The following is an 11062-nucleotide window of genomic DNA, read 5'->3' on the forward strand; positions in this document are numbered from 1 at the left end:
CAAGTGCTGAACTTTTTTCTTTTAATAACCTAAACTTTGGGTGGGACAGCAACAAGAAAAAACACTTATTACTGTTATTATTATTAATAATATTTCACCATAGTTGACCATCTACACCAAAATGTACAAGTGACTCCAAAATATGAGGTCCCTGAGGAAGAGGCAGGGCTCCACGCCACAACGATGGGTGTTAAAGAAGAGTTTCTTCTGCTCAAACAACACAGACAATGACACTGATGGTGACAGAAGTGGTGACACAAGCAGTTCAACCATAATTATTGAGAGCAATGATGACCTCAGCGAGTACAGTTTAAATGGAGGTTTGTGCTAAAAGTGGGAACAATTCTGTCTCATGTGCCAGAGTACATTGTAATGCACACAATGTTGGATAATGACCTGTGTTTTCCTGATATTTTGCTTATGTGTTTACAAATGATTTCATTATTTTCACCAGGAAAAGCGTCTCCACTTAAATCAGCTGACACAGTCATTTTCCACATAATCAATATCAAACACATTTTTAGAATTTCCTAACAATAAGTAAAACATTAAGCTGATCAAATGAAATAGGTAATTGATCATTCCTAAAAAAAATCTGAAAGTCCAATAAGAAAACACTGCTCTACTCAAACTGTTGTTGTTTTATAGACTTTAGGTGAAGTGAAGTTTGACCTCTGATAGGTGTACCTTACACTCTTTATGATTACTGTTTTCTGGTTTTGTCAAACCTAGTGGGGGAAGTAAGTAATATAATTGTGCATTATATTTTATTCATACACATGCCACTAACTATGATTTATCTTCTCTGATGCTAGTGTAATAGTGTTTCCATGGAAACGTCTTTGCCTCACCGTCTTATTTTATAGTCTGAGGATGCAGGTGAGTCACTACAAAACATTGAGCAAAATGTACAAGAATCCCAACACAAAACCCAACCAAGGCGATTTTTCCCAAATTTTAGACCTTGAGTTCAAGGCTAGACGGGCTTTCATTGATGCAGATATTACAAAGGAAGAAGACTGACCTATGAAACTCTTTGATGCATACCCCTGCTTCAAAGTCACTGGAAATGTCAGCTTTTTTACTTCCGTCCTTGGTACTGTGTGTTTCTGTCTGTGCAGTCTGCCCTGTATTAAGCCTGCTCAGTGGTAATAACTGAACAGAATTGTGTCCAAGGCAATGGATGAGCTGCATCGCCAAATTGCAACCCCCAATTTTTATTTTTATTAATAATTTAAAAGGTACAATAAACATTAAACACACCCTTTACAATTACTGTACATGTTTTCTCGTAATTGAATATTAATATTACAAATGCTTTTGGATTTTGCACCATTGTTGTTATTGTTCCCTCGAGACAATTACACTATACCTGTGTTATATTGTACTACAGTGCATTATTCTAAATGTTAAATTAGGTTCTATTTTTTTCAATGGTTTGTTGTGTCACAGAATTGCATTGTTTTGTCTTGATATATAAAATAAATTTGTGCTAACCACTACATTAATTATAATTAAATTCAGTACATCTACACATTTGCTATATGTTGTCACCACTAAAATTTTGAAATTTTTTTCTAGATCATCATCAACTCAGGCTGATTAAAACCATCCCATCTGAGCTGGGACATGAACTGATCCATTTATTCACACATTAGTTCTTCTAATGTCTTTAAACACTTTTATTGATACACACAGACCTGGTCAGAGCAGGTTACACTCCCAGTTAGGATCATGGAAAATAACATTTGCTCCATCTCAGTATCTAGTTTAGACTTTTTTTAGACCTGTGTCCTGGGTATGATGGGTTCACGAGGTGAACAGTACTCAGCCATGTTGGGAAGTCCAGAAATCACACAGCATCTCACCCAATCATAGTGGTCCATGCGAGAAAATACCACAGACCAAGTATTTGAAGTGTAGTCATAGCACTCAACAATTCTGTTTCCTGTGCTACAAGAAACAACAAAGATCTGCTTGTTCATCACTGCAATGTCACAGTAACTGTGTCTGTGGACCATTTCAGGGACATCATACCAGGTGTTGGTCACTGGGTCATAAGCCTCAGCAGAACTCAGATCTCTGGACCCATCGCTTCCTCCAACTGCAAAAATGTGGCCCATATATGCAACGACTCCAAGTTTATACCGATGTGTTCCCATGGGAGTGATCAGTGTCCACTGGTTGGTGTCTGGGTTGTAATACTCAGCAGTATTCAGTACTCTATTATTCATTCCTCCACATATGTAAATCTTGTTGTTCAGTGTGGTGCAGCTGGCGTAGCTCCTTCCGAAATTCATTGATGCAATGAACGTCCACTGGTTGATGTTGGGCTGGTAGCGTTCAGCAGTTCTGTGTGAGATAACATCATCATCCCTGCAGCCTCCCATAGCGTAGATGTATCCCTTTAGCACAGTAACACTCATTAAGTACCGTGGCTCCTGCATTGGTGACATCTCCTGCCAAGTGTGTGTGACTAGGTTAAACCTCCACACTCTGATACAGGGGTCGGTCCAACTTAAACCACCACCCACAATGTAGAAGCATCTACCAAGGAAGACAGTGCTGTAGAGGAATAAGTGAGTCATGGAATCCTCCAGACTAGGATGAGTGTGAACTGTGATCCAGCTGTTAGTTCTGTAGTCAAAGGCCTCTATGGTCTTAGAAAAGAATCTAAACATCAGTAAGACGGCGTTTGGCAAGCGACGGCAAAACAAGGTGTTGTTGATCCCAGACTCAGAGCAGAGTAACGAAGGTTGAGACATGACTTTAAGGGTATCAGAGACCAAGAGGTGGGACTCAGGGTTTGTTTTTACCACATCATTGTTAAGCACATTGTCTGTGATGTAACTTTTGTCCATCAGCCCCAGTCGTACCTTTGGTAACAGAGTAGAAATGGCTCCCTGTCGTTCCTCAGGCATGTGGTTTATCCATCTTAAAACACTTTGATAAACTGTGATCTCCTGGGTCACAGTAAGGTCATCCTGACCCAGGATATCAGCCAGCTCCTGCTCCGCAAGCTGCAAAAACTCTTCACAGAGTGAAACTTCCTCAAAATTCTCACAGATAAAGTGAAAGGCCTCATACTTCAGTTGAAACAAAATGGGAATATACCAGACTTTAGTAAACTGCCACAGCCCAACGCATTTTTCTGGACAGAGGTGATCCTTCAGAGCTTCAAAGCATGTTTGTTCCAGACTCTTTACATTGAACTGATGCACTTCTATCATTAGATCAAAAATATAACTGTTGTCAGAGTGACAGAGATAAAGTAAATTCACTGAGTCCAAGAAGTTTGTGGGTTATTGTGCCTCTCTCAGAAGGTTGTCCCTCATTAAAGAATTCTCAATGTGCTGCTGAGTCCTTTGGTGTGCGACCAGCTCCTGATGATGTCATCAGCAGTGTGTGATGATGTCACAGTGAAATTCACACTGATATTCCTTCTGCTGGCTCCTGATTGGTGGATGGCGTGACAGATTCTGCGTTCTTTGATATGTGTGTGTGTGTGTGTGTGTGTGTGTGGGTGGGGAGGGGGGTCTCAGCTATGCATCCTCACTTGAACTTCAGGAAATGCTAATATTCCAGTTTATTATTAGTTTGAAGCCTACAGTTTGAAACATGCAGACAGTTGAGATCAGATTACCTTATTGGTGACCCAGCATACCCAATACAGAACTGGCTCATGAAACCATTTTCAGACACAGGCAGACTGACCCCTGAGCAGCGCACGTACAACTACAGACTGAGCAGTGCTCGATCTGTGGTTGAAATGGCTTTTGGGAGACTAAAAGGTCGCTGGAGGTGTCTCCTAAAAAGAAATGACTGTAAGCTAGAGCTGAGCAAGAAGATGGCGATGGCCTGCTGTGTTCTCCATAACATATGTGAAGAGCATGGGGACAACTTCATTGAGGGGCGGACTGCCGGATTGGAACACAATCAGCCTCCCGTCCAACCACTGCCCGACACTGGCAATGCAGAGGAGGCTGACATCAGGGCAGCCTTGATACAGTATTTCAATCAAGCAGAATAACCCAATTGGTTTGTGATGTGGCTGGAAATGTTATCTGTACAGCTTTGGGAACCAAAGAAATTGATATGTGTATGTATTTCCATGAATGTAATTGTCTTGTTCATCTGAAATAAAGAATAATAATAAAGGGTAATGTCTGTTTTTCAATACATTTAAAATGAAAATCCAATACTGTTTTATTCAACAAAGGGGTTAGGACCTTCACCGCCTGAAATGTCCACAAATAAAATGCAAAGACACTAAAATTACATTTGCTATATGTTGTAACAAACATTTAAGCTTTCCATCAGGGCCTTAAAGATTAGAGTACAGGAATTAAAGAGTGACAGAATAAAAAAGTAAGAGCAATAACATTATATACATATAAAAAACAATAGTGACAATATATCTGAGCTGGTGCATATTGTTTAGTTGTATATGTGACAGTATAACAAGATCTAAAACTAATTTCTGAGAAAGAAAATCTGGTTACCATAGATTTGTGATTGTACTGTAAGCTACAACTACATTTTTAACTGACCGGTATGTACATATATTATTACTATAATATACATCTGTGAATGTAAAGTACGGAACACTTTGAATGTCAGGTTTAAAGAAATTCTAAACATAATCCAGCTGATGCAGACCTAGACACAATTTACCATATGTGGGTCAATGTGATCACAGTAAAATTAATAAAACCATATCATTCGCAAGGAAGGAGTGGTAGTAATGACATGTGTGCATTTTAAGTTAATATTTACTAAACTACTGTCTCTATATTTTAGATTATATTGTGAGAATTGGTAATATTCAGCAACGGTTTGAAAACTACATATATGACTTGTAAGTAACTGCATTTTCTACATGTGAAGAAGAAGACTAGTAAAACTAAATATGAAAAATGTCCTTTGAAATTAGAGAGAAAACTCACATCACTTCAAAAAAACTTTTATTTACAATATTATACAGTATGTACATGTTCTCAGGGGGAAAAGCACATTACTTCTTCCCCTGCTCCTCCATCAGGAGCTATAATGTTTGATCCCTGGGCGTCCATGTTCGTTAGGCTCTCCAGAATCACCTTTGAGAGTTGACGGTCCTCCCTGCCTTCCAACAGAAACACCTCGTCAGACTTCTCCATATATTGGAGGACTTCCCCAATCGAGTTCCTCTTCCTCTTACCTAAACAAAAAGCATATGTGAAACCATCATCATCAAAACTTTATTTCAGACACATAGTGATAGGTCCATGCAGACAGAACACAACAGACATAAACAAGTAAGACATTACTGTTAGTCATTACTAGTAGATTTCAGGATGAGTTCAAATACAGCATTGTTAGTTTGTTTACATAGTATCTTACCCATGGCAGCCGCTGACGAAGCTATTGACGAGCTAGCAGAGGGGCTTAATGATAAACATTCTCACAACTAGCTAACAGCATTCAAACTTACCGGGTTCTGTTGCCGTTTCCTCGAGCACAGCCGAGCACAGTGCCCCGGTCGACACGTTGGCTGGGCGGTCCCCAAGCACAGCGTTCAACATTTCTAAATGTGGGCTGACCACCCTTCCACTGCCGCTGCGCCCAAGCTCTCGCTTCTGGTCACGGAAGTCCTTTTTGAGTTTCTTCAACTTATTTAAAAGTTGGTCGACTGTCCGGGTGTACCCGGCGGCCGCCATCTCCCGCTGCAGACCCTCAAAGATCGGCTTGTTCCGCGTGGCAGAGTTGAGCTTCTCCTGTACCTCCTCGTTACTCCACAGCACCACAAAGCACTGTGTTTCCGCCTCGGACCATTGCTGCTTAAGATGTTTACTATCCATTTCGGCTTTTCTGGGTATCACGCGGTATGAACTCCAGTCGAGTCGAAAGAAAATGGCTGACCTTTGTTTCTTGCAAGACATTTATAGCCCCGCCTTCGGAGGGTCCCTTCCTCCCGCCCACTTCAGAGCTGGCCTGTAGACCAGAAGCTATGTGGGGCCAGCGTAGCCCCGGTTTTTGGCTCCGAGAGCTGGAGCTATGTTGGTGGAAACAGAATGGCCCGGAGCCAAAACACGCGATAGACAGAAATAATGTGCAAAATGTCTTTGTGTGAAATATATCTGAATAAAAGAAAATGATTTAGTTAAATTAAAATGTAATTATTTAGTGATGTGTTTGAAGTTTGTGTTTTGGAGCTATAATGTGAGAAAAAGTTTGTCCAATGTGTAAATCCAGCAAAATGTACTTTTAGTGTATCTAAAGACACAACAAGACCTGTGTGTGTGTGTGTGTGTGTGTGGGTTGTGTCTCTGTCTTTCTGTAGTTGAGGGCAGTGGGCGATCACCATGGTGATCATTCTGTGTCTGATGCTGCTGGTCTTCCTCAGCAGCATCCTCTACTTCCTGCACAAGAAGGACACAATTCCCTGTGGGCGCTCTGGGAAGCAGGAAATGTTACTGTTGATGGTCTTGGCTCAGGAGGCAGAGTGGATCACACTGTATGTTCTCTGATTGGCTGAGCTGATTGATGATTGGTCTGGATCATGTGCCACCTTTTTAGTGCCAGAGATAGACACGTTTTATCACAGCAAGGACTGCAGACAAATGTTTATGTGATCAGAGGACCACATTTTAAAAGTCAATGTCGTCATCATCTGATCATCAATACATTCAAGAACAAAACTGTTTTTTGTGTGTGTTTCTTTGCTTTGTGTATTTTTGTTGTTTTGTTATTGTTGTGTATATTTTTCTGTCATATTGTGCACTTGCATTGGGGGGTGCACAAAAATGAAGGAATGACACTCAAACACCTGCTTCAACACTCTTAGCTGAGTTGGAACAGGTGTAAGTATGGTATAAAAATCAATAATTAAAAAAGGTTTTATGCTTTACTGCAGCCTCACCCCTGTTTTACAGTATTAAATTTGAACTACTTTTTAGGGTCTTACCTAAAAAAGAAAAATAAATAAATATATATATATATATATATACTGTACATTTTTTGTAATTTTGCTATTTTTATGCTTTAGTAGCCACACTGTAAAAAAAAGTCTGTCAAAGACTGTCAAATTCCAACAGTAAAGGAGCATAAATCCCAAAACTTCATTTTACTGTATTAAATACATCAAATAACAGTTAATTGTGAGACTGGACAAAACTTTATTTTTACGGTAATGAAATGTTGAAATGATAAAGATTTTCTGTAGAAACAAATAAATATACTTACATTTTAAAAGTAAATTTTGTAATGGAAAAAATGTCTGACAACCATAGATTTTACAGCATTGTAAAACCCTACGATGGACTGGTGCCCTGTCCAGGGTGTACCCCCACCCAGCGCCCAATGAGAGCCGGGGATTAGCACCGGCAGACCCCCGCGACCCTGACAAACAGGAATAAGTGGGTCTGAAAATGTATGGATGGATGTTTGGGCAAAACTACATCCTACGGGGTTGTGCACATATCAATAAATATATTTATTTTTAATTCAGAAACTGATACACTGCAGACCTAACTATGACGTGGTTTTGAAAAGGCTTTGACCTTTTGAATGAATTAGATATGTGTTGTAGAACAACAATGAATTATTTAAAGAATATGTTGAAGACATGTATGTTTATGATATGACTTAGCGTTACAGCTAATGATTTTGATTTAAAAGTGCACTTTATATTTAACTGTGAATGTATATAATGAAGCTTCAAATTGATTACGATTGATATGGATTTTTCTGCTGTGATTTATTTCAAGTATTTATAACTGTTTATTTATTTAACAATGACCAATTATATTTAAGGGTGCTAAGATTAATTTATTTTCTTATTTAAAAGGTACTAATTTTATTAGCTTTTTGACTAAATGTTGTTGGCCTTGTTTTATAGGTCAGGTTTTTTTTGTTAGTTCTGGATCACCTACCACTCTCAACCACTAGATGGCGAGCCACCACCCAACCACCACTGCATCGCAGTAGGAATATCTGATCTTTTTGTTTCCTCGGACACACGGACCTTATATCTGGATTATACCCTGGGGATTTTTTGTTTGTTTGCTTTTCTTTTTTTTTTTCGATGCGAAAGAACTTTGTGGAACCCTTCACATGTCAACTCTGTGAAATCAAACAAACTGAACTGAGACAAACTAAAGGAAACTAACTATGACTGTTGAATTCTGAAATAAGAAATGATTTCCTTTTTGTTTTGTGATTGTATTTTTGTTATTGTTGTTTATTGTCTATATCTAATTATTAATAGCAACTAAATAATATATATAAAATATATACTGACTCCAGATATCTTAAATATATATACTTACCCAAAATTATTTTGTCTGTCAATTATTCACACACTTTGGTTCAACAGGCGGACCTATTTCTGTTTACCTTTATTTGTAGTCAGTTCCTGAGCCCCTAGTGTGTTACATAGGGGAGGGGTGGGGGCTTGTCTGTTGGGGGGGATCTTGGTGGAGCTGTTTCCTTACTTGCTGTGGGGACTTTACTAAGATTGTAGTGCAAATCCGTACACACACACGCACGCACACGCGCACACGCACACGCACACGCACACACACACACACACACACACACACACACACACACACACACACACACACACACACACAATATATTTTAATGAACTACATATGTATTAGACATAGTAATTGTAATTGACATAAAACTGGGGAACCATGTTACAGTTCTAAGTCAATTATTAGAGCTCAATTACAATTCAATTAAGATCACAACGGCCACAGAATTTAGCATTTACGATTATGTCATAATTGTAATTAATTATCAATAATGCATACTTATCAATTATGTGATTACAACTATAATGGAGCCCAACCCTGTAGATAATATTACTGTTGCATGCCTAGTATTAATACACAGGCATAAAAGACAAGGGACATAAACAAATTATTAATTTAAAAAGTTAAAACGATGACTCATTAATTCAGATTAAACGTAATGCATCACATCATAGCCGATCAATCAGATTAATTGTAATGCATCACATCATAGCCGATCAATCAGATTAAATGTAATGCATCACATCAAAGCCGATCAATCAGATTAAACGTAATGCATCACATCATAGCCAATCAATCAGATTAAGCGTAATGCATCACATCATAGCAGATCAATGAGATTAAACGTAATGCATCACATCATAGCCGATCAATCAGATTAAACGTAATGCATCACATCATAGCCGATCAATCAGATTAAACGTAATGCATCACATCATAGCCGATCAATCAGATTAAATGTAATGCATCACATCATAGCTGATCAATCAGATTAAACGTAATGCATCACATCGTAGCCGATCAATCAGATTAAACGTAATGCATCACATCGTAGCCGATCAATCAGATTAAATGTAATGCATCACATCATAGCCGATCAATCAGATTAAACGTAATGTACGGCACCAAAACAGCATTGAATCAATGTATCTATACTATAAAACCTGAGAATTTATTGATTTTGATTTGAATTAATTAATGTTGTTTTATTTTATTAATAATTGTACATTCTTACAAAGCTTTTATACAGATGCCTTTGTGGAAAATAAATAAAGTTGTAATTGTGGTAGATTTGGTCTCTTCCTTTTTAAGTTTCTACATGAGATGTTTATGTATGCAAGGGACCCGTACCAAGATTTATTACCAAAAATAAACATTGTACTTGAGTACAATTTAAATCAAGTAACATTAACTTCTTCTACTTTAGTAAATATATCAGCACTCTTTATACCTCAGTGTTTCACTTATAGTGACCCGTGTAGTAGTGAGTAACGTACTTACTGTAAATAATCAGGCTGACAGACGAGTGATGAGAGATTCATGGAAAACAGAAAAAAAAGAAACAGGAGGAAAAATTTGTGAAAAGAGCTTTTGTGAATTTTTTTCTGTTTTTTGTGAATTTTTTTTTAAATGATCAAGATACTTGGAAATCTGACGGGAACATCCATCTTATGGAGACTCCTGCTGCACGCTCTGACTCTGTACCCATCACGGTTATTTTCATCAGTCTGTTGATCGTATCTATAGCAACCAGGGGTGGAAAGAGAACAGAAAAAGTCTACTTAAGTAGAAGTACTGTTACTTTGATGACATTTTACTTAAGTCGAAGTAAAGTTACTAATCACGTAAAAGTAAAAAGTTGATCATTTAAAATGTACTCAGAGTAAAAGTTCTCTCCCATGCAATAAAAAAGTACAAAAAATGTGTATAAAGATCAAACTAGGTTCTTTTATTATTATTATTATTAGAGAACACCATTTCAAAATAATGTGTATGGTGTGGCTAACCTGGATAAATAAAACAATTCAATGAGGTAAGTGTTTGTGTCAATACATCCAATGTGTCAGAGCATCCAATAAAACATTTTCTAGTAAGAAAACTATTCCTATCTTTAGGAATCTCTGAGAGCAAGAAAAGCTGACAGTATGTTATATAAAGTCTATAAAACATTCTAGGTGGAATGTCAAAAACTTTGTATTTATGCATTTAAAACAAACTGTCTCATAAACAGATTACATTGATTATGCATAAACATCAAAGAAAACATAAATAAAATGCTTAATGAAATGATGAGGTAATAGTACTTGTGTCAGTGCATACATTTACAGTAACAGAACCAAGCTCAGGGTAAGTGTTTCACCACTTCAACAAAGTGGATGAAAGACGTACGATCCCTTATTCTAATGTAATATCTGAAAGCTATGACTTACACAGATGGCAGTAGAACCCATCTGGTGACTCTCCCACGATGGAACCTGGAAGTAGAACCCGTCTTGTGCCTCGTGCTGGTGTCCATGGACAGTCACATACTGACCAACTTGTAAAAAAAATAAAAAATGATTGTATTTCATATTTCTGACCACCATCTCTGTCTTTTAATTTAGAAAATTAAGTGATGGACATTTTCTGATATCAGCAAAAGCTAATGTTATCTCCCAAGAACAGCATGCTTTTATATCTGCAAACAAAATAGAATTTTGTTAATCTTACATTTCATCTTTTTAATCCCAGTTTGAAACCTAGATTAATGAGTTTAGCCAACA

General features: G+C 37.8%; 1 long non-coding RNA gene across 2 annotated transcripts; it reads right to left on the reverse strand.

Annotated features, from left to right (window-relative positions):
- Positions 1-6103: 6103 nt before the first annotated feature.
- Positions 6104-10111, reverse strand: LOC114460847 (uncharacterized). Of its 2 annotated transcripts, XR_003673767.1 has the most exons (4): positions 9943-10111; positions 9801-9814; positions 8374-8488; positions 6104-6589 (listed from the first exon to the last, which is right to left on the reverse strand). It is a non-coding gene; the product is annotated as an uncharacterized LOC114460847 (long non-coding RNA). The 2 variants fall into 2 exon arrangements; XR_003673766.1 differs by lacking the exon at positions 9943-10111 and having other exon boundaries at positions 9801-9914.
- Positions 10112-11062: the final 951 nt, after the last annotated feature.

Source organism: Gouania willdenowi, unplaced genomic scaffold, assembly GCF_900634775.1.
Source record: "Gouania willdenowi unplaced genomic scaffold, fGouWil2.1 scaffold_81_arrow_ctg1, whole genome shotgun sequence".
Lineage (NCBI taxonomy): Eukaryota > Metazoa > Chordata > Actinopteri > Blenniiformes > Gobiesocidae > Gouania > Gouania willdenowi.